Source organism: Sander vitreus, chromosome 8 (assembly GCF_031162955.1).
Source record: "Sander vitreus isolate 19-12246 chromosome 8, sanVit1, whole genome shotgun sequence".
NCBI lineage: Eukaryota > Metazoa > Chordata > Actinopteri > Perciformes > Percidae > Sander > Sander vitreus.
The window spans coordinates 27,010,453-27,027,045 of record NC_135862.1 but is presented as its reverse complement, the minus strand read 5'-3'; the positions used below and the strand labels follow the sequence as shown (position 1 = coordinate 27,027,045).

At 39.8% G+C, this 16,593-nt stretch overlaps 2 protein-coding genes across 5 annotated transcripts in view; one reads left to right on the top strand and one right to left on the bottom strand.

Moving 5' to 3' along the window:
- The window catches only part of LOC144522543 (basic helix-loop-helix ARNT-like protein 1), a 39,146-nt gene extending 28,775 nt beyond the window's left edge, over positions 1-10,371 (bottom strand). The window contains exons 1-2 of one of the 2 annotated variants that reach the window (XM_078257709.1): positions 10,241-10,371; positions 1,258-1,442 (exon numbers count right to left, since the gene is read on the bottom strand). The gene's annotated coding sequence lies outside the window, so the exon portion shown is untranslated. Of the gene's footprint in view, positions 1-1,257; positions 1,443-9,917; positions 10,074-10,240 lie in introns of those variants that run through there. The other variant, XM_078257711.1, reaches the window with a different exon arrangement.
- A 2,323-nt stretch (positions 10,372-12,694) lies between these two features.
- The window catches only part of ppfibp2b (PPFIA binding protein 2b), a 105,978-nt gene continuing 102,079 nt past the window's right edge, over positions 12,695-16,593 (top strand). Inside the window, exon 1 of one of the 3 annotated variants that reach the window (XM_078257691.1) lies at positions 12,695-12,909. The gene's annotated coding sequence lies outside the window, so the exon portion shown is untranslated. Of the gene's footprint in view, positions 12,910-14,000; positions 14,104-16,593 lie in introns of those variants that run through there. The other 2 variants (XM_078257705.1, XM_078257692.1) reach the window with 2 other exon arrangements.

Genomic DNA, 16,593 nt, shown 5'->3' with positions numbered 1-16,593 from the left:
GCAAATATCTCGAAAACGGCATGGCTTAAAGTCTGAATTCTTTCATCCATTTAATCTCGCTATTTTTCTGCATCTTTGCTTTAATGGTCTTTTGCTCTAAAAAAAAATATATATTCTCAATTATCTAAAAATGTTACAAGCATAAGACCACTATCGTCCCAAAAACGGTGTCAAAATAATCTACGGACTTCGCTGTTCTTATCAAAGCAATTTTAATACGTAAATTTGTGTCGATTGTACAATATTTTTTTTTACAAAAGATAAGTCATTTTAGAGAATTCTCCATATCTCATGAACGCTTTGAGGCATCAACCTAAAATTCGAGACACATGTTCAAGAGTCTTAACCAAGCCTACATTTACAAGCGCATTGCGAGAAGGGGAGCCACAAATGCAAAAAGTTGATATCTTGTAATTGGCTGAATGGAAACTTCACTGTGCACAATCTAGGGTTGTGTCTCAGCCGATAAAGTTTGCTAATAATTTATTAAAGTGGGCATGGTTTATTACAAAAAAAAAAAATCTAAATTTTGAGACATTTCACATTCATTAAAGAAATCTAAATAAATCACCAGCACGGCCTTCAGAGCTGACATTTTTTCCAGCACATCCCCTAACTGGTGACAAAAGTTTGCCATGGTGCAACCCAGTGGTTCTGAAACTTGCAGAGGCCCCTTTTTGTAGATAAATAAAATTCCTTTTTTCTTTATATATTTGATTAGAATGTTATAAAGCTCTGACTACACTTTATGCTTGTTACTCATGTGCATTAGTCAATGTATGCACGTTTGATTTTTTTTTAAGATTATGTTTTTGGGCATTTTCAGCCTTTATTTGGATAGGACAGCAGAAGACATGAAAGGGGAGAGAGAATGACATGCAGCAAAGGGCTGCAGGTCGGAGTCGAACCCGGGCCCGCTGCGTCGAGGAGTAAACCTCTATATATGGGTGCCCGCTCTACCAACTGAGCTATCCGGGCGCCCATTTCACACTTGCTTTGGCAATTTAAACACCGGTTTCCCATGCCAATAAAGCCCCTTTTAGGTATAGAAAGGCCCTTAGGCCCTTAAAGTGGGAGTAGACAATAGGATGAATAAGTACCAAAAAGCTCTGTATTTTCTGTTTATGCATTCAACTTCCTGGCAGTTCTCACATGAGTCAGACTGATGCATAAGATCAGTAGGCTTGGTTCAAATTCATCCTCTCGGAAATATGAGTGGGAGCAGCATTGCACACGGAACAGAGGTGCTTCAGTTACCTGGATAGGAAACTGTAACAGGCCTCGTGGATGGGCTGGGTATAGTCTTGATCAGTCTGGTCTGCTCCGTTCTGCTCTGGTCTGTCTGGTTTGATTCAGCCCAACCTAGTTTCATCCGGTTTGATGTGGTCAGTCTGCCCCGCTATGATCCTGAGCCTTAAGCAGCTGGTGAAACCCGTCTACCCCTGGAGAGAGACGAAGAGAAAAGTAAGTCAAGCGCAAATCTAATCTTTCACAAATATAGAAATGTAAACAAAACTAAAAATATGATGACACATTCTGGCAACAGCGAGCAATGCCAACAGCGAGCTATGCTAAAACCAACTTGTATTGCATTAGCAATAAGCAATAGTTTAAAAAGTTTATAAACTGAGCACATTTGTGTTTGTTTGTTGTGTACACTATGTACTCACTTGTGTAGTGCATAAATAGTTGTGAAAGTAAGGTAGTGTTGCTAAAATCACGCACAGACGTTATGCACTGACTGGAAATTACTTTTTCTTCGGTTGTTAAATGGTAAATTGCAGCCGGGCAGAGCATTACCGCCACCTATTGTCGATCGCTGCAGCTTCCTCGCCCGCCACATTCACAAGTTTGAAAATACACTGATGTATGAGAAGCCGCCTTGGCCAAAATGTAATACTTTACTTGCACATACATACAGCATATATACTTCACTTGCACATACATAAATACTTCACTTTCGCATAAAGATATACTTTACTTGTGCATTAGTTCTGGGAATCACCAGAGGCCTCACAATACGATATCATCACAATACTTGTGTCACAATACGGTATATTATCATGATTTTAAACATATTGCAATATTCTGCGATATATTGCAATTTATAAATTTTTTTCCAACTTCTAATTTTTCCCAATTTCAAATTATGTCCCCAAAAGGAAACTTTGTCAATATCTGTTTTATCTAAAAAGACACATTTCTCTGTTTCTTCATCTCACTTCAATTGTATTGCTGCAAAATGGGATTGTCAAGCAGACATATTGACCAACGCATATAATAATAGATCGATACTTGGCACCTGTGTATCAATTCAGTATTGTCAAGGAAAATATCGCGATACTATGCTGTATCGATTTTTTCCCCCACCCCTATTGTGCATACATATATACTTCATTTGCACATACATTTATACTTCACTTGCACATACATATATACTTCACTTGCGAATACATGCATACTTCACTTGTGCATACATATATACTTCACTTGCGCATACATATATACTTCACTTGCGCATACATATATACTTCACTTGCACGCACATCACATGTGTATGTATGCATATGTAAATACTTATGCACAAATACATACAACTGCTTTTAACATGTGCCATTCACACAAACAGAAAATTGCATTGCCTGTATCTTTTCACAGCAACCCTCTATGGAGATTTATCAGCCTACTTTAACTAACAGCGACAGTAAAATTGTATTTCACACTATTATTGTGGTTAAACTTTGCAATGAATCCGCGGTTCACATGCATTCCGAACTGTGAAAGTTGATCCGCACGGACCAAGGATCAACTATGGTCCGTTACACCACTAGTGAACAGGGCTTTTTAAAACAACCTGTAAACCCACAAACTGTTATTATTTGTTAACTAATGATGTGCTCCTTGGCATCCAAAGTAAAGTTAGGATCTTTTGTAGATTACGTCAGATAAGGCTGCTGAAATATGAAAAAAAATCATAATCACGATTATTTTGGTCAATACTGAAATCACAATTATTTAACATGATTACTAATTGTCTTTTGGAAAAATTTTGCAATTATTGAACTTAAAAAACTGTGAAACTCTGCTCTGGTTGAGCGTGCGCCCCATGTGCAAAGGCTTAGTCTATACCGCAGTGCATGTCATTAATTCTCTCTCTCTCCCCCCCCTTTCCTGTCTTCATCTGTACTAAGAAATACAGGCCAAAAAAGCCACACAAATGTTTAAAAATAAATTTTAAAAATCAACATTCTTACAATTTAGCTGTTTTTTTTGGTCTTTAACAGGCTTACAAAAAAACACTCCAAACTCTTTCTCTCTTTTCTATTCTATTTTTTTTTTTATAAAAAGGAAGAGATGGTGCAGCAAGGCCCCAAAAAAGTGCCGAGGTCTGGCTGGGGCCGTGCTGTCAATGGCGAGCCACCTTCACCCCGAGCTTTTTCAAGCCAAACTAGAGCCAGTCCCAGCCTATGGCTAGCGCACAGCAATGGTGGAAATGTGCCCAGCGAGACAGAGCTGGGGAGACGAGGGGAACCTCCCACACCGAGCGCCCGTGAGTCGAGTGGAATCCCCTTGGCAGACTGCACAGACCCCCACCCGTCGAGAAGTGGAAAAATATTTCCTGTCCATTATGAAACTGTGATGGGCTTACCCAGTCTGGAGCTATTTAATGGGAAACACTGGATTAGTCATAGAAAATGAGAAATTGCGAGTTCAGCATGATGTGTTGGAGTTAATTTGCCTGATGTGACATCACACGTCCTGCGACTATTGCGCATGCTCAGATCGCAGTGTCGATGCTGAAACAATATATCGTGCACAGCCTTAAGCCCCATGTACACGACTTCAACATGTTGAAAAATTGAAGAGCTGGACAGCTGCTGTGCCTAGTTATGGTTGTAAAACTATGATTAGACAATCACTGTTCAGTTGGGGTGTTGGCAAACAATCAATCCATAAATTGGAAAGATTGACAATTCTGTAGCCATTACTCTCCACTTAATTGTCGCTTCTGGTGTGAATTTTGGGTTACTCAAGTAGGAATCATACTTACCTTAACTAATTAAAATGTGAAAATGTGTCAGGTTGTTTCTGGAAGTGTTATTGTGTGTCTGCAGAACACAATCTAGTAGGAGTAGGAACCATCGGCATTAGGTGTATGCACCAATTTGCTATTCAGACAAACAAGAGGCTACCTGATCAATTAAATAAATAGAAAATCTTAAATACAAGTACACAATCTTGCATTCTTAATAATGTCCAACTGAACCTTAAAGCAAACCGTGACTGAATTCTATAAAAGTTCTGAAAAAATGTAAAGCTATTTAAATGTTTAATGTACAGTAACAGCAAACTGCAAAGCTCAAGAAGCACTTTTGAAGTAAGCATACGGAGTTCTAGGTTACGACAGGCTTGGTGAGCTAGGCTGGGCTAGAGGGGTGGGGGGGTGTGGGGAGGGACCCACTATGTCATGATTGAACACTGAAAGGAACTGGTGCTGGAGTTGAAACTGGGTCAGCCAGTCTCTATGGTCTCAAAACCAGCCAGCCTTAATTTCCATCCACCACTTACGTACTTCTACTTTGTCAGTGAGTCAGCAAGCCATTGAGCTTTGTTTCCCTGTTCTACACTTTACACCCACTCAGATAGTCAGGAAGCAGCCAGCAAGCCTATTGATGAAATGTCAAGGCAGCCATTTAGCCGCCCAATTTCCCAAATCACAAACACCACCCTGACCAGTGATGGAAATAGTTTTGAAGAGGAGGGACAAGATTTTATCAGTGTAAATAGTTTGATAAAATTCCAAAATGTTGGGAATAAGGAAGTGATCAATTAACTATTACTTTTTCATAACTTTGGCAGAAATAATAACAAACACAGCCCAAAGTGGTGGTGGTGTGTACATAATCAATGTTGGCAGAGTGAACACACAATTAGTAATGCTAGTTTGGCTCACTCTACCTTCTGTGTTTATAATAGCTGTAAACAATGTGTAAACACTGCAGGAAAGAAATCATGGCAAAAGGTGGTAATACAAACTAACTTGCAAGCCCACCTGTGAAAATATCATGCCACCATTGCTGCACAGATGGACCATACAGCAAAAAGGGGTACAGTCTGGCCTTCTACATCAGAACTATCCATCAAAGGGACATTTAACAAGGGCATGAAATACAAACAACAGTGCTAGATGGAAGGAGGAGTACTGAAGCAGTCACCACATTCATTGCCAAAGAGATGGTGTCTTTCAATACAGTGGACAAGCTGTCTCTAAAATCCCTGCTCAAGACACTCTACCGTTAGATGGTTCATTTCATGAACAAAGACTGGAAGCTAATATGAAAATGCTTGCAAACAAGCTTCTCCAGACTTGGCTGACACACTTAAAGAAGCCCAGCGTGACTGGCAATAACAACTGACAATGCAGCTAATATTGTAGCTACAGCCACATTCTGCTTTTTGATAAATCAGGCACAAGTTGAAGGAGCTGATGCAATAACATTACACTGGAATTGTACCTCGTCCGATTGAGGTACAATTCCAGTGGAATGTTATCCCATTAGCTCCTTCAACTTGTGCCTGATTCATCACTCCAGGAATTTGCAATGTCGCGAATGCAACAATTCACGCAAATGCAACCAATCTCCGTGAATTCAGTGCGACTCGCAATTTTGACCAATCACAATAACTTTACCGCAAATTTGACCAATAATCCGAGTTTCCTGCGACTTCAACCAATCACAGCAGTCCCACGTGCCAGAGTTTTGCGTCAGTTAGTGACGCTGAGAGCCACTGACCAAGCAGGAGTGAGAACGGGTTGACGTAACACACGTACGTCGCCAAATTCATTTCCTTGTTTCTGACATGAAGACGTGTGTGTGACTCGAACATTTCACAATTAACAACAAAACGTACAGTGAAAGACCGTGCAAAACATTTCAGACGCCCTGCCAACCTGTATACATTTTAACATCAACGATTTTTCACTCTAAAGTCGCTGAAAGCTGCTGCTGTTTCAATCCTGTGGGTTCTCTGCAGCGGGTGGGGCTGCTGCTCCGTTCTCCAAACACACGCACGCACGTGAAACCGCCAGAATCTTTAAAAATACCGTGATACAAATGTTTGGTCATACCACCCAGCACTACTGAGCCTTTTTAGTAAGGTTACTAGGAAAACTCAACTTATACAGTATACCAAAGATACAGTATACCAACTAAAAATATCACCACTTCTTTTTGCAATGTTCACCATCTCCCACAACAAAATCAGGCATTTTGGGTCTCAACAATCTCAAAAAAAGTCCGTGAAATCCTGGAGGGACTGATTCATCATGAAGAAGAATGTGGCTTTCAGATTGGCACAAAGTTAAACACTGCAGTGGTTTAAAAAACAAACAAAAAAAAACACTCCAGTCCTGCCTACTTGGAGCAGATGACCAGTCATAAAAGGCCGGCTTAAAGTTGCGTAACACTTAGCCGAGAGTAGAAAAAACTGTTGAAACTGGAGTGTTCAGAACGGTTGGAAATCTGAACGTTTTAGCTCACAGGGATTTGTCTAAAATACGTTTACCTCATTATTTGAAGTTTTGGCCACGTTTAACATGAAAATCCAACATTATAACATTGTATATATGACAGAAAACATGGAACTCATAATATGTGACCTTTAATAAATGTACCATGTGACATGTAAAGTAGCCTACAAAACAGTGAGTTTATTACGATCCCCAAAACACGGATTAAAACACTTTAAAAAACAAACTATGATCAAACAAAAAAATGCTTTAACTTTAGATGTGGGGGGGAACTGCGTGCTACACAAAACGTGCCGTCTGTTTTATTTTCATTGCCGTTCATTAAGTTAGGTGGGCTTTTTTCTTTCAACCATCGTCCTAAAATTTATTTTCATCTTCCCCAATTCTATTCTTTCCCGGCCCCGGGACGGTGGGACGTCCCTAAACTGGAGCTCTGATGTAAGTCTAAATCCCGGGGCTACAGCGCTTACCTGAGCAGCGCTGGTGTGTCAGCGGACAAGTTATCAATTTGGAGCAGCTGTGACCGGGCCTTTAAAATGAGAGAATAAGGCTGACCAAGTCAGTGAAGCTGCCCGGAGCTACAGGTAAGTACTCATGATTTCCATCAACTCTTCCCACCTGCATATGTATTTTGTTACTCTTTGTTTTCTTCCGTTTGGCCTTTCACTTGTATGTATAAATGTACAAAAAAGATTCAAGCGGGATTTATGCTTCTGCGTGGGCTCCACGCAGAGCTTTCGATGTTGCCTACGTAAGTGGCCTGAGGTTTATACTTGTGCGCTGGTGTCTTGCGTCGTTCTAGCGTATCTCTTTAAGAGAATAGCACGGCCAGAATGTGTGTACGCGTGGGGACTGTGTGGTAGAGCGAGTGAGAGAGTGAAGGGGATTAGTTTTGGAGCGAGTAGCGACTCTAGAGGCGTAGTGGGAGAAACGAAGTGTCTCCCCTGTGCTTTCTGTCCACGTCGTAATGCTGTAGCAGGAAAGGTTAACCCTTTCCTTGATTACATGTTTATGGAGAAGGAGAACCCGGAAAAGAGTAGGGGGAAAGGCGACGCCACAACCAAGCGGACCAACCACAGTCGCTGCGACGTGTAGTTAAATTTTTTGAGAGGTGAACGTCAGGCTACGGCGTAGGGTCCATATCTACACGTACGTACCCACTGCATCAACTTAACGCAGGAGCCTAAATTGGCCTTAACATGTTGCTGATTCACCATCTTTTCCCTATGAGGACAGTTGGCAGCCAATGACATGGATAAGGCAATTGGAGCCGCCTGAGGTTACAGGTAATTACTAATGCTTTTCTATTACACCTTCCATCTATGTATGTACAAAATGTACAACGCACAATTACTATGGCCTTAACAAATATACCATATTATTACAGCTTCTACACCAGAGCCATCAGATTGCTGCCCCGCCCCCTTCCAACACTCTACAGGACTAAAACTGTATTATTTTTTTCCATACTGAGGTTACACAATAAAATACCTTACATAACGATATGTGCAATAACTCTATATAACGAGCAAACAGCATGGAGAGAGTGAGAGTTATCACCAAAACAAAAAAATAATGAGTTCTTAAGCAAAATGCAAATCCGCTTTACAAATATTTGCATCATACAGGCTCGGTGTGCACCCCAGCGGAATATGGTGACAACGGACAACCCCTCCTACCACACAAAACCAACTAAATTTCATGTACTTACACATCATGACAGCACGCACACAGCCAAGTAACTATTAGCGACACACACTTCAGAACCACGGACAGTGAACAGCGATCACGGCATTTTGGAACCCACCACCACAAACAAGCAATACTGTTAATAAATAATATTATTAGATTGGCACAGTGGCCTTTTAAATATATATGTTATGGTTTATTTGGGAAAATGGTCATTATGCAGAATTACAGTAAATGTGACTAATGTTGGGAAATGTAAGCTTGATTTATGGTTCTGCGTTGAATCTACGCCGTAGGTACGTACATAGGTGGTTCGCGTAGAGATTTTTTTTGTGTGCTTTTTCAAATATGCACCTTTCAACACATCCTTCCTAATTCACAGTTAATACTGTTTGGAGTTCTGCCCTTTGCACTGGATATTTTAAGGGGTAAGGCCAGAGGGCCAAGGGGAATCAGGAGAGGTTGGGGGGGGGGGACGCAACAGAGAGGGCTGAGGTACAGGGGAAAACGTTTCAGGAGTCAGGTGAGGGAAAAAGAATAAGCACATACTTTTAGTTACGATAATAAAAATCACCCAGGCTCTAGGGTAGTCCAACATCAGGCTGTAGCCAGATCATCACCAAAACTCTTAGATACACCATAGCAGGATACCACCTACTGCTACAACATCCCTTTCCCTCACATATCCCCTTATTTGTTTTAATCTAATTAACATTTTATAAAACTTTCAAGAACACTCGGTTTCTTTGCAGAAATTACGCTTTTGTCGTTTCGTCTTCATGATCAACAGGGTGGTTAAGCGAGGCCCTGCTAAATCATCACAACAAACTTCTGTTTTGAAATGCCTTCATGGCAACATCAGTCAATACAGATAAGAACTAGTATAGGTTGCTTACTCTCGATGAGCAACAGTAACACTTCAGTCCAGGTCTGAAGTTCACACTGGATGTCTTTACGGTCATGAAAAGGTTAATTATGAACTACTAATAACACTGTCGTTGATGCAGATTTTGAGAACGAATATTGCACAAGTTGGTTGCAAAACACAAGTTGCACCTTTAACAATCCATAAAAGGCAACTAAAATATATCAACATAAACATAAAAGCCACTGTTTACTGCAGACTGAATCAATATTTTCACCAGGATTTTCACATCAAGGATCCCAATGAATCCACAACAGAACACGGATCCCCATGTGAGGATACATGCTGATTAGTATGACTCAGACAATTAAATAACCACGATACGCAACTAATCATGGTTCTTCCTGAGCCCAAGTTCGGGATGCCCTGCTGCAGATCACACAACAAATGGCACAATGGTGCACAATGTAACCAAATCCTAAAGCCCGATATCGTGATCTTCGTTTGGCAACACTGCGGCGACAGCGAAACCGAGCGGTCCCCACACTTCCACTGCCAATGCCAACACTGTGTCAAAAATTATAAAATAAACAAACATGTGCCTGCTGTTTCGAAAAAACATAAGTTCTCTTTATGGGTTGAAATCACACGTACTCTATTCGCGATGATGACATAGATGTTATCGCAGCAGGATGGATGCTGCTGAGGAAACCGTGTGCCAGATACCCACCAAGGCCTGTTTACATTGCTAGCGTGATAGCATTAGATAGCATCGTTCACTTAGTCGCTCGCATGTAGGTCAAGTTTAGTTTACATTTAACAAGCACCTACCTATGCACGAGCTTCCTTCGAGTCCCGATAATTGCTGACAACAGTTAAAGATAGTCTGTCATATTTGGAGCGGTTTCCCCACCTGTTATCCATAACAGCATTTAATCCCGTTGGTTGACCAATCTTAGCATTACTGCTACTAGCTAAGGAACTGTCAAGACATGGCCAGCGAGCTAACGTCCCTCCTCCTGCTCTAGAAAAACCACATTGACATGACCATAACGCTGTGAAAACATCGACACATCCAATATGGATTAAAACCCAACAACGTCACCGCGATGCAATTTCGATAACCTGTAGCCTTGTTTTCATTTTATACTTACAGTAGGTCCAATGAGATTGGCCTATCCATTGAAAGCCACTGGTAATATGTAATAGCAACCCACAGAACTGTGACATAAACGATTTTCAATCGGTGACCCAGTTTCTCTTCACCGTCATGCCTGTCGGACCACTAACCTAGTTTTTAAACCAATGGCGTTGGTGCTACCGCCGTAGGTGCCTCTCTAGCCAATCAGACAAAAGTTCAGGCTGGGGAACTATGATGAGCGTGCTAGCTGACCAATGACAGCCATTGTTGAACGGAATGCGGAGGTTACTTTTATGTTTTTTTTTTTTTTTACTTGTGTGTATTTGCATTACGAGTCATGTGGTGGTAGCGAGTGATAGACGTACAAGCGCGCTTGCCCTGTACCCTCATACTGTTATTTTGACACATTGGTTTATTTCTCTTCATCTTTATGTTATTATTTTATATTGTATATTTATGTTATTATTTTTCATTTTTAAATATTCCATCATCATACTACTGTCTGTGCTGTGCGATACCAGTCACCTACGTGGGAACACTGGTATAGCTGTTTTTGTGTGTCTGTAGTCTTCCTTTTATTGCGTTAATTGTATGCTCTTTTTTTTTTAATGTTTTCTAACAATAAAGCTATAACATAACATAATTTATGTTGAAACTATGAATGCTGCAATTTCTGCAACTGTACGTTTTACTGTGTCATTTGTGTGGCTGGATCTGATTTGGAACACAGACTGGTTATTAATGACATTGCTTATATTGATGTTGTTACGCTATCTCCACTGCGCAAGGTTTAGGTATCATGTATATTATTGTTATTTTTACTAGTTGTCCTTTAGAGTGTGTGTTTTTTCCATGTCATCATCCCACAACTGCAAATGCTTATATTTATGTTTTTTGTTGTCTTTTGTCTCCATATTACACCGTATAATTGGCTTATACAACATTAAACGCAGGCTTCTGTAATTTGTCAGGCTTGGAATGAGTTAACAGTCAGCTTATTTGTAGTTTACAGGTTAAACCAAAGTATGGTGGATTAATACGGTTTAAAAACATTTACATTTACTTGTATACATTAATATACATCTGCTGTATTTTCTTGGTATTGCTATTTCTGTATTACCTGTCCATCTGACCTGTAACTGTTCTCTCCACACACTGACTGGTATCACTGTGGAAGTGAAACAGTGTAAGTTGCTAAAACCTACATACAATGTAGGGTAGTGATGTTATACGTTATATAACTTATGTAATACAAAGTATATTTACTCATATAAGACAAAAATGGCAACAATATATATTTAATGATATTTTGGATGGAATGTGCAAATTATACTACAGTCGGTTTTTCTCTTCTGTCTTTTTTTTAATTTTTTTTTTTTACATAAAACATTCTAGCCAGACATATACAAATCCGTTACACCAGAAACAAATGCTATGCATCTACATGTCAAAAGAGATGGTATTGTTATTTGAGTGCTGTGTATTGCAAACATACATTGTGCCACTAGATGGGAGTGTTGAGTCATATTAAAACATCATATGAAGTAAAAGTTAAATTCATACAGTTTTATTTCCCATGTTGTTTGGTTGGTGTTGGCTGTTGAGGCTGTATATTTGCTCTATTATTGTTTGTGACAGATATGTTTACAAATTGTTGTCTAAACCTCTTAAATATACTAGAAAAAAACCTAAATATTATTATTATCTTCAGTAGAGACTCGTGGTGTCTGTTCCATTAGAGTTAATAATCGCGTATCAACATATATTCTTGAGGGGATACAGGCCTAGCCTAGTTGTCCGTGTCATTTGTGTGGTATTTTTAAATTTCCTTAACATATGTGAGTTTGTTAGGTAGGCAACCTGAAGAACGTATTGGAGGAGGAGTTTAATGTCCCTAAATGTCAAATTATCCAGCAAATTATTCGTATTACCTTTTACTGTTATTTTGCTGCCTACATGTACTATCGGATTTATTTTACTTTTTATATATTGTGGTACCGTTAAGGTAGCAACACATTTGTAAATTAGTTAGGCATGTTTGTGAGGTCTGTGTTGCCAACATGCAATGGTCAGAATATCAATATCATATTACGAATAATAATAGCTTGGAATAACAATAGCACAAGTAGGCTATGTAATGTATATTTCAGTGTGGCATTTGAATATTGATTGTCATTATGTGTAAAGTATCAACTTTGCTGTTTGTTAGACCGGTAGCCTTAGCCTAGACACTTATTGCAAGTATTTGGGTTTGCATAAAAGTAGTAGTTACGGAATTGACCTACTTGCATTGCACCTGTATTCATTCACCGATATAGGCTACTTATTGCGCATCATATCCCTAATCTTTATTAGGCTATAACAAAAAGGTCCAGTATAAAACTGCCAGGCACTTGAGCAAAGTAGATATTACGAGGCGCTCCTGAAGGCATCGTGCCTATCACATGGCAGGTGATAGATGAAGCTCGCGCTTCACTACAGCGCATAGTAGCCTACAGACTAGGGACAACTCTACAGTTCAGAGCACCTAACATGTGTGAACGTGTTTTATGTGTGTGTGAGGGGCATGTGTGTGTGTGTGTCTGTATGTTTGTGTGCTCACTTTATCTTCAAGTGTCTCCCGCAAACAAAATTAAAGGATTTTGTTCGATAAAGCCTCAGCATCCCCTGAAGTCGCATTTCGTAAGTAATATTAACTGCATGAAGCCACTGTAATTACTAAAATAACCTAGTCTGCGTCTGTAACGTTAATACAAATGTGTCATTTAAAGTTAGTAAGGTTATTGTTAATTTCTCTTGGGATTTGAATATTATAGTGATACTGTATCAGGAGATAACTTTACTATAAACTTAACGTTCGCCAGCATGAGTGTAACAAACACTATAGAAGTCCATAAAGCTGGAGTTAAGGGACTGTCATGAGCATTGTGCGGCTTGCCATCTTGAATAGTTTAAACATCCGGGTTTCTTTTTTAACGCAGTAAAAGGGACTTCATGGTTCATGAACTATTGTGCCTAAGGAAAAACAATGATAATATACCTTAAATATTTATATCTCGACTGTGGCATTAGCATACCTTACATCCTCTGTAGCCTACAATATGAACTGTAATGTAGGCTACTAATGGTAATAGCCTACTAGAGTAGTAACTCAATAGTAAGTTTATGAATCCCTATGGTCACCACACTTTAAATATTGCTTACGTGATCAATGTGACATGCCTATAAATGCATGTATGCATAGCATGTACAAGATAGGTGTGGAATATTTAATATGCAATTTTTTCCACAGCACATTTGGCTTGTGTACAAGGACCCTAGAAAACATGGTACTTTTATTGTGACAGTGGTGCTTCTCCGCTTGCTCAGTCATGTACTGTCAGCTTGGAGCTATTAAATGATGTTTAGTTGCACTGACACATGCTGTGTAATTGCAGATCATCAATTTCTGACAGCGTGAGTAAAGGAGGGAGGGAGGGAGGCAGAAAAAGAGGGGATGCTGATATGCTAATGAAAGAATATCAAGGCTGATGTGTGGCTCCTCTCTACTGAAGCATCTGCTGCATCGAACACTGGAGATAGTGTACATAAACACAAACAGGCATGCACGCGCACATGCACATACATCACAGACAGGCGACTCGAGAGGGCTGAGGGAGCCTCCTGCCACTGAATACAGCTGGCTGGTGCCTCTTTTCTATTGCAAATCTCATTTAAAAGGGAGAGAGTTGAAAGGCATCAATTGCCGCTGACGACAGTGAATTGATTAAGGCTGCTTTGGTTGGCAATTGAGTGGCATTAGCACTTAGAAACAACAGAGGAAATAAAAACAGGAGCTGAAGTGAAGTGGCGGTGGATAAATGCCCTAAATAAATTGTGAGTAACAAATATATTTGTGTAACAGTTATAAAACAGTAGGTTTCGACAGTGTTATTAGCCTACTTTGGAGTAGAGGTATATGAGTGCACATATGCATGCATGCATTGGGCACACACACACTGGAACAGTAGAGGCAGGCATTTATTCCTGTGATCAAAGCCGCTTGTGTAATACCAAGTGTCCTTTTTCTCTGCAGCCATATAGGTTCAGATGATTGCTCTGCCATCTTAACTACTGCTGCTAATCACACCACTACTGTAGTTCGTTGGGGGTGATCTACTATTCCCTGATGGCGAGGACAGACAGAAAAAGAGAGAGAAGAATAATAAGAAGTAGAGATACAGTATAGGTGAAATTAATGCAGAGGAATAGCTATAAAAGAGAGATGAGAGGAGCAAAAGGAGAAAAAAGGGTAGAGACAAGGAAGACAAAGTCAGGCTGTTAATCTACAAGGAATAATCCTCTGCTTGCTGAGAGAGTGGAAGAAAATATAGAGAGAGAGAGAGAGAGAGAGAGAGAGAGAGAGACAGAGAGCGAGAGAGAGAGAGAGAGAGAGAGAGAGAGAGAGAGTGAGAGAGAGACAGAGAGACAGAGAGAGAGAGAGAAATCCAGGAAAATATAAATGACTGTAGTTTATTAGAGGTTATCTTTGGTTTGCTGTCACGGGAGAGAAAAGCGGGGAGGGGGGAGGAAATGAGGAAAAAGGTGGTGAGAAGAGCAGATTATAGATGCTACACAGGTTATAGTCATATTTCTGTTAAAGAGAGACATAAAATGGTAGTAGATTTCTGGAAAAGAGAGAAGAATAGAGAAAAAGTAAGGAAATGGATTAGGTTTTTAAGTTATTTTTTTTTCTAGACATTTCTTTGCTTATTTGACAGTCCACACTACAACAACCCAGAATATAAGTAGGTGAGGTGAATTAAAGGTTTAACATATAAAAAGGAAAGTACTGTGTTGGGGGAAATGCTCAATAACCAATACAAATATGCAAATATAATGTATCACCATGAAGTGTCATGGAACTTCACAACAGCTTTAATCCCCTTTTTGAGTGTGGTTATTGTGCAGCCTGTGCTGTCTGTATGTAGATTTCAGCATCTCTCTTAAAATATACTGTACAAGCCAAGAGAGAAAAGTAGGTAGAATGAGGCTTGAGATGACTTACTGGAAGATGTTTTACTTTAAATATGTGAACGCATTTGTGTACATTCAGACACAACATGCAACATTTAATAGTCAATAATCATACACAATAATTAATAAATGGTTACAAAAAAATGACAACCTGCGGGTAGGAGTAGAGGGGTAAACTGACACACATAATGAGATGTTTTATGACTAGGCTGTTTTTCGAAATTCAACAGTTTAAGATTTACACCACTGAACTGTCAGTGTCAGTTGTCACATTAGCCGCTTTCCGACCAAGTAGTTACAGGAACGTAGTTATAGGAACAGTCCACTTCTAAACAGTTCTACTAACTACTCTCCCCCAAAACCAGTTTTGCCATTTGCATTCGCACTGGCCAAGTGGCCAGAGGAACTGGTAGGAGGGGTAAGGGAGTGACGCGAGCACGGCAACGGTCTTTACAGCGTCGTCACTTGACTTCAGAGCTACAATAAAGAACAAACGGAATTTGAATGGCGGCGTTTAAAGACTAGGCTGGAGTACTTAACAGAGAAACACAGAAGACGAAGGCTCCAGCGTAATATGATCCTAATTAATATGATGGAAGAAGATAGAAGAGCAGAGCGCAACAGGCAAACAAAACGACGGGTAAGTTTAACTAGCATTAACAATTAGCTGGTTGAATGCATGATGTTTGTCTTATGAGTTAGCATACGTAGGCGAATTGCAACAGACAGTGAAGAATATGTACTGTTTGTGTTTCAGACGTTGCTAGGTCACTAAGGGTTTCTATGTGGAAAAGGGAAAAGGAAAAAGACCCTGCCCTGAAGTAGGAGCTGAAAGAGTTACAGGAACTGCGGTCAGAGGAACTTAATAATCCCCAAATTGGTCCAGTCGGAACACAAGAAATAAAGTGTTATAGGAACGTTATGTTCTAGGAACTGCAAAAATCCCTCCTCTCGGAAAGCGGCTATTGTTTGAATGTCAAGAAAAAGTGAAAAAATAGTCAGTGAGTTGCTCAAAACCTTTCTTTTTAGTAAACTCTGTGTACACAATGTTCTCAATGCTTTTGTTAAGGTGTAGAGCCCCTGGCGATACTTAGAGCAAAGTTTCATGTTGTGTCGAGCCTTCTTAGTGTTTTAAAAATAGCTATTTTGAGGCTAGCATAAAAGTGCCCCTAGCACTCCCATTCAAAAGGCCATTTGCCCGAAAAACGGAAAATACGGTAAATCTTAAAAGTGGCAATTCTGTCCTAATTATGCTTTTAAACGAAAGTTTGACTCAGTTACATTCACAAAAAGACCCTAGATTGCATTTTGGCGAGAGTTACGCTTTAAAAGCACATCTTAAGATTCTGT